Below are 15,874 nucleotides of genomic sequence, written 5' to 3'. Positions count from 1 at the left end.
TGCACTTCGGGACCAACGCATCACCGGAAGACAACCGCCAAACATCGAAAGAGTCGCGATGCTCCGCAACCTACGTGCAAAGCGGTCGCACACCGGGTAAGGGAGTGAGAGCCCCAAACATAGCTGGGCGAGGCGCTCACTCCGCTCTTTAATATCTCGTTAATACCGCCAAGGAAATGGCACAAGCACACACACACAAGCATCCTCGGAAGAGGACAGTTCGAGTGACAGGTCAAATCCAAGAGTTCCGAAGACTACCTCCAGGAACAATCGGGAACAAGACCGATTACAAGTCGTCGAGTCTGTTACTGGGCGAACACGAGATGCGCACAGGAAATCGATCAGCCCTCACAATGGCCCAAGGCCAGAGATCGGACTGCTACGATTTACCCCAACAATCATCGTGCCACTCTTCGCAGAGAGGTGATAGACGCCAACGAGCCCGCGCATAGCAATCGAGGTGTAAAAAGGGCGTTGAAGGCAGGAAGCCTGGACGAAAGAGGCTACGAGGTCACCTCGAAGCGGTCTAAGAATCGGGCGCACTTGGGGCGACTACCAGTGCCAACCCCTTATCCCGCGGTGCGTCCGACACACAGAAATTTCCAAGGCGGCCAAGGAGCCTCCCCGCATAGCAATCGGGGTGTGAGGTTACGGATGCAGCATTGATAGCAATCGAGGTGTGAGGCGAAGGATGCAGAAGTGAGAGCCGAGGGATGTAGCAGAGATAGCAATCGGGGTGTGTGATGCAGAAGAGATAGCAATCGAGGTGTGCGGTGGGAAGGGCCCAGCAGCCAGAATGCATGAAGCGACGGATGAAGCAGTGATGACAACCGGGCTGTGAGGAGAGGAGGGATGCAGCCAAGAAAGCAATCAGGGCTCGAGGCAAGGGATGCATCAAGGATAGCAATCATGTTGTGAGGCGAGATTCCAAAGGCTAAACGTGAGAGGCTGCAGGGTCGACTCAGAGAGGTCTATGCATGTGAGAGGCTGAAAGCAAGGTCGACTCGGAGCGGTCTATGCATCGGGCGCGCTTGGGGCGACTACCAGTGCCAACCCCTTATCCCGCGACGCGTCCGACAAAGAGAACGTTCCAAGGCGGCAGAGGAGGTTACCAGCCGAAGGATGCAGTAGCAATAACAGGTATAGTTCCGCGGCGGCCGAGAAGACTCACCGCATAGGAATCGGGATGCGAGGCGAGGGATGCGGCGGGAAGGCCCCGACGGCTAAACGGAAGAGGCTGCAGGGCCGCCTCGGAATGGTCCAAGCATCGGATGCGATTGGGACGACTACCAGTGCCAACCCCTTATCCCGCGATGCGTCCGATACACAGATAGTTCCAAGGCGGCCGAGGAGCCTCACCGCATATCAATCGGGGTGCGAGGCGAGGGATGGGGCGGGAAGGCCCCAACGGCTAGACGGAAGAGGCTTCAGGGCCACCTCGGAATGGTCCAAGCATCGGACGCGCTTGGGGCGACTGCCAGTGCCAACCCCTTATCCCGCGATGCGTCCGATACACAGATGGTTCCAAGGCGGCCGAGGAGCCTCACCGCATAGCAATCGGGGGTGCGAGGCGAGGGATGGGGCGGGAAGGCCCCAACGGCTAGACGGAAGAGGCTTCAGGGCCGCCTAGGAATGGTCCAAGCATCGGACACGCTTGGGGCGACTACCAGTGACAGCCCCCTATCCCGCGATGCGTCCGATACGAAGATGGTTCCAAGGCGGCCGAGGAGCCTCACCGCATAGCAATCGGGGTGCGAGGTGGGGGATGCGGCGAGATGGCCCCAACGGCTAGACGGAAGAGGCCACAGGGCCGCGTCGGAATAGTCCAAGCATCGGACGCGCTTGGGGCGACTACCAGTGACAACCCCTTATCCCGCGATGCGTCCGATACGAAGATAGTTCCAAGGCGGCCGAGGAGCCTCACCGCATAGCAATCGGGGTGCGAGGTGGGGGATGCGGCGAGATGGCCCCAACGGCTAGACGGAAGAGGCTGCAGGGCCGCCTCGGAATAGTCCAAGCATCGGACGCGCTTGGGGCCACTACCAGTGACAACCCCTTATCCCGCAATGCGTCCGATACGAAGATAGTTCCAAGGCGGCCGAAGAGCCTCACCGCATAGCAATCGGGGTGCGAGGTGGGGGATGCGGCGAGATGGCCCCAACGGCTAGACGGAAGAGGCCACAGGGCCGCCTCGGAATAGTCCAAGCATCGGACGCGCTTGGGGCGACTACCAGTGACAACCCCTTATCCCGCGATGCGTCCGATACGAAGATAGTTCCCAGGCAGCCGAGGAGCCTCACCGCATAGCAATCGGGGTGCGAGGCGAGGGATGCGGCGAGATGGCCCCAAAGGCTAGACGGAAGAGGCTGCAGGGCTGCCTCGGAATAGTCCAAGCATCGGACGCGCTTGGGGCGACTACCACTGCCAACCCCTTATCCCGCGATGCGTCCGATACACAGATAGTTCCGAGGCGGCCGAGGAGGTGGGGGATGCAGCGAGATGGCCCCAACGGCTAGACGGAAGAGGCTGCAGGGCCGCCTCGGAATAGTCCAAGCATCGGACGCGCTTGGGGCGACTACCAGTGACAACCCCTTATCCCGCGATGCGTCCGATACACAGATAGTTCCGAGGCGGCCAAGGAGCCTCACCGCATAGCAATCGTGGTGCGAGGTGGGGGATGCGGCGAGATGGCCCCAACGGCTAGACGGAAGAGGCTGCAGGGCCGCCTCGGAATGGTCCAAGCATCGGATGCGCTTGGGGCGACTACCACTGCCAACCCCTTATCCCGCGATGCGTCCGATACACAGATAGTTCCAAGGCGGCCGAGGAGCCTCACAGCATAGCAATCAGGGTGCGAGGCGAGGGATGCGGCGAGAAAGCCCCAACGGCTAGAGGGAAGAGGCTTCAGGTCCGCCTCGGAATGGTCCAAGCATCGGACGCGCTTGGGGCGACTACCAGTGACAACCCCTTATCCCGCGACGCGTCCGATACACAGATAGTTCCAAGGCGGCCGAGGAGCCTCACCGCATAGCAATCGGGGTGCGAGGCGAGGGATGCGGCGAGAAGGACCCAACGGCTACACGGAAGAGGCTTCGGGGCCGCCTCGGAATGGTCCAAGCATCGGACGCGCTTGGGGCGACTACCAGTGACAACCCCTTATCCCGCGACGCGTCCGATACACAGATAGTTCCAAGGCGGCCGAGGAGCCTCACCGCATAGCAATCGGGGTGCGAGGCGAGGGATGCGGCGAGAAGGACCCAACGGCTACACGGAAGAGGCTTCGGGGCCGCCTCGGAATGGTCCAAGCATCGGACGCGCTTGGGGCGACTACCAGTGACAACCCCTTATCCCGCGACGCGTCCGATACACAGATAGTTCCAAGGCGGCCGAGGAGCCTCACCGCATAGCAATCGGGGTGCGAGGCGAGGGATGCGGCGAGAAGGACCCAACGGCTAGACGGAAGAGGCTTCGGGTCCGCCTCGGAATGGTCCAAGCATCGGACGCGCTTGGGGCGACTACCAGTGACAACCCCTTATCCCGCGACGCGTCCGATACACAGATAGTTCCAAGGCGGCCGAGGAGCCTCACCGCATAGCAATCGGGGTGCGAGGCGAGGGATGCGGCGAGAAGGACCCAACGGCTAGACGGAAGAGGCTTCGGGTCCGCCTCGGAATGGTCCAAGCATCGGACGCGCTTGGGGCGACTACCAGTGACAACCCCTTATCCCGCGACGCGTCCGATACACAGATAGTTCCAAGGCGGCCGAGGAGCCTCACCGCATAGCAATCGGGGTGCGAGGCGAGGGATGCGGCGAGAAGGACCCAACGGCTAGACGGAAGAGGCTTCGGGTCCGCCTCGGAATGGTCCAAGCATCGGACGCGCTTGGGGCGACTACCAGTGACAACCCCTTATCCCGCGACGCGTCCGATACACAGATAGTTCCGAGGCGGCCGAGGAGCCTCACCGCATAGCAATCGGGGTGCGAGGCGAAGGATGCGGCGAGAAGGACCCAACGGCTAGACGGAAGAGGCTTCGGGTCCGCCTCGGAATGGTCCAAGCATCGGACGCGCTTGGGGCGACTACCAGTGACAACCCCTTATCCCGCGACGCGTCCGATACACAGATAGTTCCAAGGCGGCCGAGGAGCCTCACCGCATAGCAATCGGGGTGCGAGGCGAGGGATGCGGCGAGAAGGACCCAACGGCTAGACGGAAGAGGCTTCAGGGCCGCCTCGGAATGGTCCAAGCATCGAACGCGCTTGGGGCGACTACCAGTGACAACCCCTTATCCCGCGACGCGTCCGATACACAGATAGTTCCGAGGCGGCCGAGGAGCCTCACCGCATAGCAATCGGGGTGCGAGGCGAGGGATGCGGCGAGAAGGACCCAACGGCTAGACGGAAGAGGCTTCAGGGCCGCCTCGGAATGGTCCAAGCATCGGACGCGCTTGGGGCGACTACCAGTGACAACCCCTTATCCCGCGACGCGTCCGATACACAGATAGTTCCGAGGCGGCCGAGGAGCCTCACCGCATAGCAATCGGGGTGCGAGGCGAGGGATGCGGCGAGAAGGACCCAACGGCTAGACGGAAGAGGCTTCAGGGCCGCCTCGGAATGGTCCAAGCATCGGACGCGCTTGGGGCGACTACCAATGACAACCCCTTATCCCGCGACGCGTCCGATACACAGATAGTTCCGAGGCGGCCGAGGAGCCTCACCGCATAGCAATCGGGGTGCGAGGCGAGGGATGCGGCGAGAAGGACCCAACGGCTAGACGGAAGAGGCTTCAGGGCCGCCTCGGAATGGTCCAAGCATCGGACGCGCTTGGGGCGACTACCAGTGACAACCCCTTATCCCGCGACGCGTCCGATACACAGATAGTTCCGAGGCGGCCGAGGAGCCTCACCGCATAGCAATCGGGGTGCGAGGCGAGGGATGCGGCGAGAAGGACCCAACGGCTAGACGGAAGAGGCTTCAGGGCCGCCTCGGAATGGTCCAAGCATCGGACGCGCTTGGGGCGACTACCGTTGCCAACCCCTTATCCCGCGATGCGTCTGATACACAGATAGTTCCGAGGCGGCCGAGGAGCCTCACCGCATAGCAATCGGGTTGCGAGGCAGATTATTGGGAAGGGAACCCCCTGGGATGCGGCTCAAGCAGTGCCCAAAGGGACTGGAATGCGGAATCACATCGAGAGACCCAAATGCTATACGAGGGCTCAAATCGAATTATCGATTTGGCCACGACATGGACGCATCGGAACGACTACCTTTGCCGAACCACTCGCAATTGCATCCATACCGAAACCAATAGACATTTCCGTTAGAGCCCTCGCATAGCATTCGGGAATCTCGCATGCCCCTCTAAATCGACCAATGCTGGCGCTCAATGAAAATCCGAGCGCTACCACCGTTCGAGCGCCAGCATTGGTCGAGTTAGAGGGGCACGGGGGAGAATGCTCCAGTCAACACCTCCCCTATATAAGTTATTTGTCCGATTCTCGCACAACCGTAGTCTGCCTCGTCGAATCAAACAACGGTCCCAGATTCCGACTTCCGTTCCGTAGAGACCCAAAAGCTAGATGGAGGCTCGCAAGAAAGAGAGTCGGCGCATAGCAATCGGGTTTCTCGAACGTTTAGGGACCGAGCTCACTTGCGGATAGGGCAAAATCCGCCAAGCAACCCAAAAGCTAGACGGGGGCTCGAATCGAATCGCCTAGGCGGCCACAACAACGACGTGTTGGATCGACTACCAGTGCCAAACCATTCAGCAAGACTAGTCTGTGTCGAGGCCGGATAGAGATTCTCAGAGAGCGCCCGCATAGCATTTAGGAGACCTGCCGCGTCCCTCACACTCGACAAATGGTGGTGCACGTTTATAAATCCGAGCGATCCCAACCCTTTCAAGCACCAACATCGGTCGAGATAGAGGGGCACGGAGGGGGCTGCGTGAGACAACACAGTCCCCTATATAAGTTATTTGTCCGATTCTCACACATCCGAAGAATGGTCATCAAATCGGACAACAGCCCAAACTTCCGACTTCCGTCCCAGAAAGCCCAAGAGCTATCTAAAACGTTCATGGCCGGAACTCGATCGCGGCTATACCAGTCCGCCAAGCAACCCAAAAGCTAGACTGGAGCTCTAGTCGAATCACCTCTGTGGCCATTGCAAGGACGTGTTGGAGCGACTACCATTGCCGAACCATTCCGCAGGTCGAGTCCATACCAAGGCCGCATAGAGATTCACGATGAGCTCCTGCATAGCAATCAGGAGACTTGCCGTGTCCATCACAATCGATAAATCCTGGTGCAAGATTTTTGCATCCGAGCGCTCCAACCAGTCGAGCACCAGCATCAATCGACATAAACGGGCACGGGGGGAGGATGCTCGAGAACACTACCTCCCCTATATAAGTTATTTGTCCGATTCTCAAGCAGCCGAAGTCTGGTCATCGAATCGGGTCAAAGACCACAACTTCCGACTTTACCCACAATGCAAGTCATCGAATCGAACATCGGCCCCCGAGTCGGACTCCATGCGTATGTCAGGTCATCGGACCCAAATTCCGCCTTCCTGCGCATGGCGGGCCATCAATATCAACTCGGTCATCGGACCCAAACTCCGCCTTTTTGCGTATGGCACGCCTTCAAATCGGTCATCGGACCCAAATTCCGCCTTCCTGTGCATGGCGGGCCATCAACATCAACTCGGTCATCGGACCCAAATTCCGCCTTTCTGCGCATGGCACGCCATCAACTCGGTCATCGGACCCAAATTCCGCCTTCCTGCGCATGGCAGGTCATCGGACACAAATTCAGACCTCGCCAATATGCCTACGTATCGAATCGGTCATCGGACCCAACTTCCGACTTCATCCATACTGTAGGGTCTTTGAGGTTGGCGCGGTGCGCTCAACCCAGGGAGTCGACCCATCGAAGCATACACCTCCCCTATATAAGCTATTTGTCCGATTCCCACACCTGTGTAGTTTGCACCTCTGACCAGGACATCGACCCCAACTTCCGAACTCGACTGCAACGACGGCACCAGCGCCTTGGTGCGCACCTTGCGACGCACAGTCCCAACATTCGCCTTCCTGCACATGGCAGGTCATCGGACCCAAATTCCGACCTCGCGAGTATGCCTACATATCGAATCGGTCATCGGACCCAACTTCCGACTTCATCCATACCGTAGGGTCTTTGAGGTTGGCGCGGTGCGCTCAACCCGGGGAGTCGACCCAACGAAGCATACACCTCCCCTATATAAGCTATTTGTCCGATTCCCACACCTGTGTAGTTTGCACCTCCGATCAAGACATCGACCCCAACTTCCGAACTCGCCTCCAACGACCGAACCAGCGCCTTGGTGCGCACCTTGCAACGCACAGTGCCAACATTCGCCTTCCTGCACGTGGCAGGTCATCGGACCCAAATTCCGACCTCGCGAGTATGCCTACATATCGAATCGGTCATCGGACCCAACTTCCGACTTCATCCATACCGTAGGGTCTTTGAGGTTGGCGCGGTGCGCTCAACCCGGGGAGTCGACCCAACGAAGCATACACCTCCCCTATATAAGCTATTTGTCCGATTCCCACACCTGTGTAGCTTGCACCTCCGATCAGGACATCGACCCCAACTTCCGAACTCGACTAAAAAGACCGCACCAGCGCCTTGGTGTGCACCTTGCAACGCACAGTGTCAACATTCGCCTTCCTGCACATGGCAGGTCATCGGACCCAAATTCCGACCTCATGAGCATACCTACTAATCGAATTGGTCATCGGACCCAACTTCCGACTTCATCCATACCGTAGGGTCTTTGAGGTTGGCGCGGTGCGCTCAACCTGGGGAGTCGACCCATCGAAGCATACACCTCCCCTATATAAGCTATTTGTCCGATTCCGACACCTGTGTAGTTTGCACCTCCGCTCAGGACATCGACCCCAACTTCCGAACTCGCCTGCAACGACCGAACCAGCGCCTTGGTGCGCACCAAAAGTGCGCACTTTTGGAGGGCACTTTTGTGCGCTCCAAAGGTGCGCACTTTTGGAGGGCACTTTTCTGCGCTCCAAAGGTGCGCACTTTTGGAGGGCACTTTTTGGAGGGCACTTTTCTGCGCTCCAAAGGTGCGCACTTTTGGAGGGCACTTTTTGGAGGGCACTTTTCTGCGCTCCAAAGGTGCGCACTTTTGGAGGGCACTTTTTGGAGGGCACTTTTCTGCGCTCCAAAGGTGCGCACTTTTGGAGGGCACTTTTTGGAGGGCACTTTTCTGCGCTCCAAAGGTGCGCACTTTTGGAGGGCACTTTTTGGAGGGCACTTTTCTGCACTCCAAAGGTGCGCACTTTTGGAGGGCACTTTTCTGCGCTCCAAAGGTGCGCACTTTTGGAGGGCACTTTTTGGAGGGCACTTTTCTGCGCTCCAAAGGTGCGCACTTTTGGAGGGCACTTTTTGGAGGGCACTTTTCTGCGCTCCAAAGGTGCGCACTTTTGGAGGGCACTTTTTGGAGGGCACTTTTCTGCGCTCCAAAGGTGCGCACTTTTGGAGGGCACTTTTGTGCACTCCAAAGGTGCGCACTTTTGGAGGGCACTTTTCCTGTGCTCCAAAGGTGCACACCTAGGTGAGCACCTTCGACCACACCTTGTAGCACACCAAACTCTGACTTTCGACTTCATCCGCAATGCAGGGTCTTTGAGGTTGGCGCAATGCGCACAACCAGGGGAGTCGACCCATCAAACCCAACACCTCCCCTATATAAGCTATTTGTCTGATTCTCATACATGCGTAGCCTGCAGGAGCAATTAGGACATCGACCCCAACTTTCGGCTTCTAAACGAAAACAAGGTCTTTGAGGTTGGTGTAATGCGAACAACTAGGGGAGTCAACCCATCAAACCCAACACCTCCCCTATATAAGCTATTTGTCTGATTCTCATACATGTGTAGTCTACAGGAGCAATTAGGACATCGACCCCAACTTTTGACTTCTTAACGAAAACAAGGTCTTTGAGGTTGACGTAATGCGCACAACCAGGGGAGTCGACCCATCAAACCCAACACCTCCCCTATATAAGCTATTTGTCCGATTCTCATACATGTGTAGCCTGCAGGAGCCATTAGGACATTGACCCCAACTTTTGACTTCTTAACGAAAACAAGGTCTTTGAGGTTGGCGTAATGCGCACAACCAAGGGAGTTGACCCATCAAACCCAACACCTCCCCTATATAAGCTATTTGTCTGATTCTCATACATGTGTAGCCTGCAACAACGATTAGGACATCCACCCCAACTTCTGAATTCGTCTGCGTTGACCGCACCAAAGGTGCACGCCTTGGTGCTCACCAAAATCCGACTTCCGACTTCTTCTGCTATGCGGGGTCTTTGAGGTTGGCGCAGTGCGCACAACCAGGGGAGTCAACCCACCGAATGCAACACCTCCCCTATATAAGCTATTTGTCTGATTCTCATACATGCGTAGACTGCAGCAATGATTAGGACATCCACCCCAACTTTTGACTTCTTAAACAAGACAGGGTCTTTGAAGTTGGTGCAGTGCACACAACCAGGGGAGTCGACCCATCAAACGCAACACCTCCCCTATATAAAGCTATTTGTCCGATTCTCATACGTGTAGTCTGCAGCAGCGATTAGGACATCGACCCCAACTTCCGAATTCGTTTGCATTGACCGCACCAAAGGTGCACGCCTTGGTGTGCACCCTGGAGTGCACTTTGGTGCTCACCTCGGTGCACACTTTGGTGTGCACCTCGGTGTGCACCAAAGGTGCGCACCTTGGAGCGCACCAAAGGTGTACACTTTGGAGCGCACCACATAGGGTCTTTGAGAGGTTGGCGCAGTGCGCACACCAAGGTGGGTGTTGAGGTGCGTGCCGAGGTGGGTGGGTGCTAGGGTGCGCTCCATGGTGGGTGCCAGGGTGGGTGCGTGCTAGGGTGGATTCCAAAGAGGGTCATAGGGTGGGTGCCAAGGTGGGTTGGTGATATAGTGGGTTCAAAGGTGGGTACTAGGGTGGGTTCCAAGGTGGGTCACAAGTTGGGTGCCAGGATGCGTGGGTGTTAGGTTGGGTGCCAAGGTGGGCTCCTGCGTGGGTGGGTGCTAGGGTGGGTTTCAAGGTGGACGCGAGGGCGGGTGCCAAGGTGGGTAACAAGTTGGGTGTTAGGATGGGTGAGTGCTAGAGTGGGTGCCAAGGTGGGTGGGTGCTAAGGTGGATGCCAAGGTGGTTCACAGGGTGGGTGGGTTCTAGGGTGAGTTCCAAGGTGGGTCACAGGTTCAGTGCTAGGGTGGGTGTCAAGGCGGGTGTCGAGGTGCCTGGGTGCTAGGGTGTGGATGCCAATGTGGGTCATAGGGTGGGTACTAGGGTGGGCTGCAATGTGGGTGCCAAGGTGGGTAACATGCTCGGTGGGTTCTAAATTGGGTGCCAGGGTGGGTGTGCACCCACCTTGCCCGAGGTGGGTGCCAAGGTGCCAGTGTGGGTGGGTGCTAAGGTGGATGCCAAGGTGGGTGAGAAGGTGGGTGATAGGTTGAGTGGTAGGATGGGTGGGTGCCAAGATGGGTCACAGGGTGGGTGCAAGGGTGGGTAGGTGCTAGGGTTGGTGTCAGGGTGGGTGGGTGCTAGGTTGGGTTCCAAGGTGGGTGCGAGGGTGAGTGTCAAGGTGGGTCACAGGTTAGGTGCTAGGATGGGTGAGTGCTAGGGTGCAAAGGTGCCAGGGTGGGTGCTAGGATGGGTCGATGCTAGGGTGAGTGGCAAGGTGGGTCCACAAGTGTCAAGGTGGGTGCCGAGGTGGGTGCCAAGTCGGCGACTGCTATGGTGGATGCCAAGGTGGGTCACGGGGTGGGTGCCAAGTTGCTAGGTTGGGTTCCAAGGTGGGTGCCAACGTGGGTGCTAGGGTGCGTGGGTTAAAGGGTGTGTCACAACGTGGGTGCCAGGATGGGTGCGCACCCACACTGGCCAAGACGGGTGCGGGTGCAAGGTTGGGTTCCAAGCCCGGTCACAGGCTGGGTGCTAGGATGGGTGGGTGCCAAGGTGGGCACCAGGGTGGGTGCACCCACCCTGGCCAAGGTGGGTCACGGGGTGGGTCCTAGGGTGGGTAACGGGGTGGGTACTAAGGTGCGTGCCAAGGTGGGTCATAGGGTGGGTGCCAAGGTGGGCACCAGGGTGGGTGTGCACCAACCCTAGCCAGGGTAGGTCACGGGGTGGTTGTCGGGGTGGGCGTCAAGGAGCCAAGGTGGGTGGCAAGTAGCCAAGTTGCGTGCCAAGGTGGGTGTCGGGGTGGGTGCCAAGGATCCAAGGTGGGTGCCAAGGAACCAAGGTGGGTGTCTGGGTGGGTGCCGAGGTGGGAGCCAGGGTGGGTCCCAAGGTGAGTGCAAAGGTGGGTGCCAGGGTCAAGGTGAGTGCCAATGTGGGTTCCAAGGTGCCAGGGTCAGGGTGAGTGCCAATGTGGGTTCAAAGGTGCTAAGTTGGGTGCGAGGTTGGGTGCGAGGGTGGGTGGGTGCCAAGGTGTGCTAGGTGGAAGCCCGGGTGGGTCGGCATCCCATGGGTGTCGAGTTGGGTGCCTGATGGGTGCTTCTTGTCAAGTTTTAGTCGTCGGGACTCATTTCGAGCCTTAGAGGTCGTTTCTTGTCCGGTTGCCCTGTCTTCGACCTGGGAACCCAATTTTGGTCCTCGGGTCCCATTTTTTTTTGTCTCGCATCCCACTTTTGGCCTGTGGCCTTTTCGGGGTCGATTCTCGTTTTGGGCATCAGAGCATGTTTCTTCTCCTAAAACCCAATATTTGTTTATTAAGTCTCGGAACACATTTTTGTTCTCGTGGACCCATCATGGGTCTTGGAACGCATTTGTGGTCCTTGGGTCCCATTTTGCATCCCGAAACTTGTGTTTTGGTGCTTGATCCCTATTTTGGGTGCCCACCTTGCACCAAGTGCGCACCCGGGGCAAACCGAGCGCCTTGGTGCACCGGGGCAAGATCGAGCGTGCACCCGAGGCGCCCCGAACATGCACCAAGGTGCACTCGGCCCACATGTGAGCGCAGGTCGTTGCGCCCGAGGTGGTGTGTGGGCACCGCGTTGCAGACGGGACACTGCACGCACACGACGCCCCCTCCAGGTGCACGCACGTAGGCCGGGCCGGGTGCACACCCGACGCCCTAGCAAGGTGCGCGCACCCGGGCAGGGCTCACACTTGGCGAACGGGGCGCACTTCGCGAGGGAGGGTGTGCACCTCGACGGGGGTGGGTGGCCGGGGTGGATTCGCACGTGGGTCGCGGTTTGCTAAGTACACACTGCGACAAGCTCATAACGGGTGCGATCATACCAGCGTTAGTGCACCGGATCCCATCAGAACTCCGCAGTTAAGCGCGCTTGGGCCGGAGTAGTACTGGGATGGGTGACCTCCCGGGAAGTCCCGGTGTTGCACCCTTTTTTAGTTTTTCGCCGGGCGTCGCAATGCTATTTGAATAAACCTTTTGCCCGTTTGCGTTCTCGTCGGGGCCGGGCCGGGCCGGGGTGCGCTGCCCGCACTACCGCGCGCGCGGGGGCGACACCGAGCGCGCACCCGAGGCGCCCCGAGCACACAGGCCACGGTGCAACCCGGGCGTTGTGCGCGCACCCCGGTGCGCCCGAGGTGCTGCGCGCGCACCCAGGTGAAATCGGTGTGCACCTCGGCCAGTGCGCGCTCGGTCGAGTCGCGCACGTTGGCCAAGGTGCACGGTGATGTTTCTTACTCTAAGGTTCCGCACCAGACGCCCGGGACAGGTGAGCGAAGCTGGGCGGGGCCGGGTGCGCGGCCGGGGCAGGTGCACGCAGCTGGAGAGAGCTTTGGAGCACACTTCGGAGCGCACCAATGATGCGCTCCATTCAAAAGTTTCCTGAAAAGGCAAAAAAAGTTGAGATTATAGAATTTCCCACTTGAGAGATTGTAAAAAAAAAAAATTTAAAATGAAGGAAACGCGGGTGCCAAGGTGTGCGCAGCCCAGCCAAGGTGTGCGCACCAAGGCGCCCACCCTGGCGAAGGTGCACGCAAGGTGCGCACCCGAGGCAAACCGGACAATTAACCCAACTTTCGACTTCGCGCGCACCTTGGAGCGCACTTCGGAGCGCTCCTTGGTGCGCACCAATCTTGGGCACCTCGGAGTGCACCATGGCGCCCACCAAGGTGCGCACCCGGGGCAAACCGAGCTCCGACTTCGTGCGCACCTTGGAGCGCACGAAAGGTGCGCACCATGGCGCCCACCAAGGTGCGCAGCCCAGCCAAGGCGTGCGCATCAAGGTGCGCACCCTGGCGAAGGTGCGCACCCGGGGCAAACCGAGCTCCGACTTCGTGCGCACCTTGGAGCGCACAAAAGGTGCGCAACCCAGCCAAGGTGTGCGCACCCCGGTCAAACCGAGCTCCGAATCGTGCGCACCAGAGGTGCACGCCATCGTGCGCACCTTGGAGCACACTTCGGAGCCCTCCTTGGTGCGCGCCGATGTTGCGCACCTCGGAGCGCACCCGGGGAAAACAATGCAATTAACCCGACTTTCGACTTCGTGGGCACCTCGGAGCGCTCTCGGGTTCGCACCTCGGAGCACACCGAGGTGCGCACCTTTGATGCGCTGCCTTCACCAATTTCCAGAAAAGGCAAGAAAACATTGAGAAGGTGTGCGCACCGAGGTGCCCACCCTGGCGAAGGTGCACGCGAGGTGCGCACCCGGGGCAAACCGGGCTCCGACTTCGTGCACGCCGCACCTTGGAGCACACTTCGGAGCGCTCCTTGGTGCGCACCAGGGCGCGCAACCCAGCCGAGGTGCCCACCCCGGCGAAGGTGCACGCGAGGTGCGCACCCGGGGCAAACCGGGCTCCGACTTCGTGCACGCCATGGTGCCCACCGCGGCGAAGGTGCACGCGAGGTGCGCACCCGGGGCAAACCGGGCTCCGACTTCGTGCACGCCGCACCTTGGAGCACACTTCGGAGCGCTCCTTGGTGCGCACCATGGTGCCCACCAGGGCGCGCAACCCCGCCGAAGGTGCACGCGAGGTGCGCACCCGGGGCAAACCGGGCTCCGACTTCGTGCACGCCGCACCTTGGAGCACACTTCGGAGCGCTCCTTGGTGCGCACCATGGTGCCCACCAGGGCGCGCAACCCCGCCGAAGGTGCACGCGAGGTGCGCACCCGGGGCAAACCGGGCTCCGACTTCGTGCACGCCATGGTGCGCACCGCGGCGAAGGTGCGCACCCGGGGCAAACCGGGCTCCGACTTCGTGCACGCCGCACCTTGGAGCACACTTCGGAGCGCTCCTTGGTGCGCACCAGGGCGCGCAACCCAGCCGAGGTGCCCACCCCGGCGAAGGTGCACGCGAGGTGCGTACCCGGGGCAAACCGGGCTCCGACTTCGTGCACGCCGCACCTTGGAGCACACTTCGGAGCGCTCCTTGGTGCGCACCATGGTGCCCACCAGGCCGCGCAACCCAGCCAAGGTGTGCGCACCAAGGTGCACGCGAGGTGCGCACCCGGGGCAAACCGGGGTCCGACTTCGTGCACGCCGCACCTTGGAGCACACATCGGGGCGCTCCCGGGTTCGCACCGGCGTTGCGCACCGTGGTGGGCACCTCGGAGCACACCAAGGTGGGCAGCGAGGTGCGCACCTTTGATGCGATGCCTTCACTAATTTCCATAAAAGGCAAAAAAAAAACGAGATTTTAAAATTTCCGTTTTGAAAGATAGTGAGAAAAAGGGAATGCTGGTGCCATCTTGAGCCCGCCCTGGTGCGCAGCCCAGCCAAGGTGTGCGCACCAAGGTGCCCACCCTGGCGAAGGTGCGCGCCCGGGCAATTAACCCAACTTCCAACTTCGCGCGCGCCAGGGTGGGAGCGCACCCAACAACCGGGCCTGGGAAGAGCCAATGCGAGAAACCCCACCAAACGCTCTGACAAAAAAAGAGGGGGCGCTCCAGTAACCCCGCTTCGGAGCGCACCCTGGGCAAACCCAGCCAAGGTGCCCACCCCGGCCAAGGTGCAGGCGAGGTGCGCACCCGGGGCAAACCGGGCTCCGACAACGTGCACGCCGCACCTTGGAGCACACTTCGTAGCGCTCCCGGGTGCGCACCTCAGAGCACACCAAGGTGGGCAGCGAGGTGCGCACCTTTGATGCGCTGCCTTCACTAATTTCCAGAAAAGGCAAAAAAAAAAGGAGATTTTAAAATTTCCGTTTTGAAAGATAGTGAAAAAAACGGAACGCGCGTGCCATCTTGAGCCCGCCCTGGTGCGCAGCCCAGGTAAGGTGCCCACCCTGGCAAAGGTGCGCACCCGGGCAATTAACCCTACTTCCGACTTCGTGCGCGCCAGGGTGGCAACCGGGCCTCGGAAGAGCCAATGCGAGAAACCCCACCAAACGCTCCGACAAAAAAAGAGGCGGCGCTCCAATAACCCCGCTTCGGAGCGCAGCCGGGGCAAACCCAGCCAAGGTGCCCACCCCGACGAAGGTGCACGCGAGGTGCGCGCCCGGGGCAAACCGGGCTCCGACAACGTGCACGCAGCACCTTGGAGCACACTTCGAAGCACTCCCGGGTGCCCACCGGCGTTGCGCACCGTGGTGGGCAGCGAGGTGCGCACCTTTGATGCGCTGCCTTCACTAATTTCCAGAAAAAGGCAAAAAAAAATGAGATTTTAAAATTTCCGTTTTGAAAGATAGTGAAAAAAAAGGAACGCGGGTGCCATCTTGAGCCCGCCCTGGTGCGCAGCCCAGGCAAGGCATGCGCACCAAGGTGCCCACCCGAGGTGCACACCCGGGGCAAACCGGGCTCCGACTTCGTGCAGGCCGCACCTTGGAGCACACTTCGGAGCGCTCCTTGGTGCGCACCATGGTGCCCACCAGGGCGCA

The 15,874-nt window shown here is 59.6% G+C and overlaps 1 non-coding gene across 1 annotated transcript; it reads left to right on the top strand.

The window, feature by feature from the left end:
- The first annotated feature begins 12,317 nt into the window (after positions 1–12,317).
- Positions 12,318–12,436, top strand: LOC131867715 (5S ribosomal RNA). Its single transcript, XR_009366266.1, has one exon. It is a non-coding gene; the product is annotated as a 5S ribosomal RNA (ribosomal RNA).
- Positions 12,437–15,874: the final 3,438 nt, after the last annotated feature.

This window comes from Cryptomeria japonica, unplaced genomic scaffold (assembly GCF_030272615.1).
Source record: "Cryptomeria japonica unplaced genomic scaffold, Sugi_1.0 HiC_scaffold_177, whole genome shotgun sequence".
Lineage (NCBI taxonomy): Eukaryota > Viridiplantae > Streptophyta > Pinopsida > Cupressales > Cupressaceae > Cryptomeria > Cryptomeria japonica.
The sequence above is the reverse complement of the archived record's forward strand: the minus strand, read 5'-3'. Positions and strand labels throughout refer to the sequence as shown.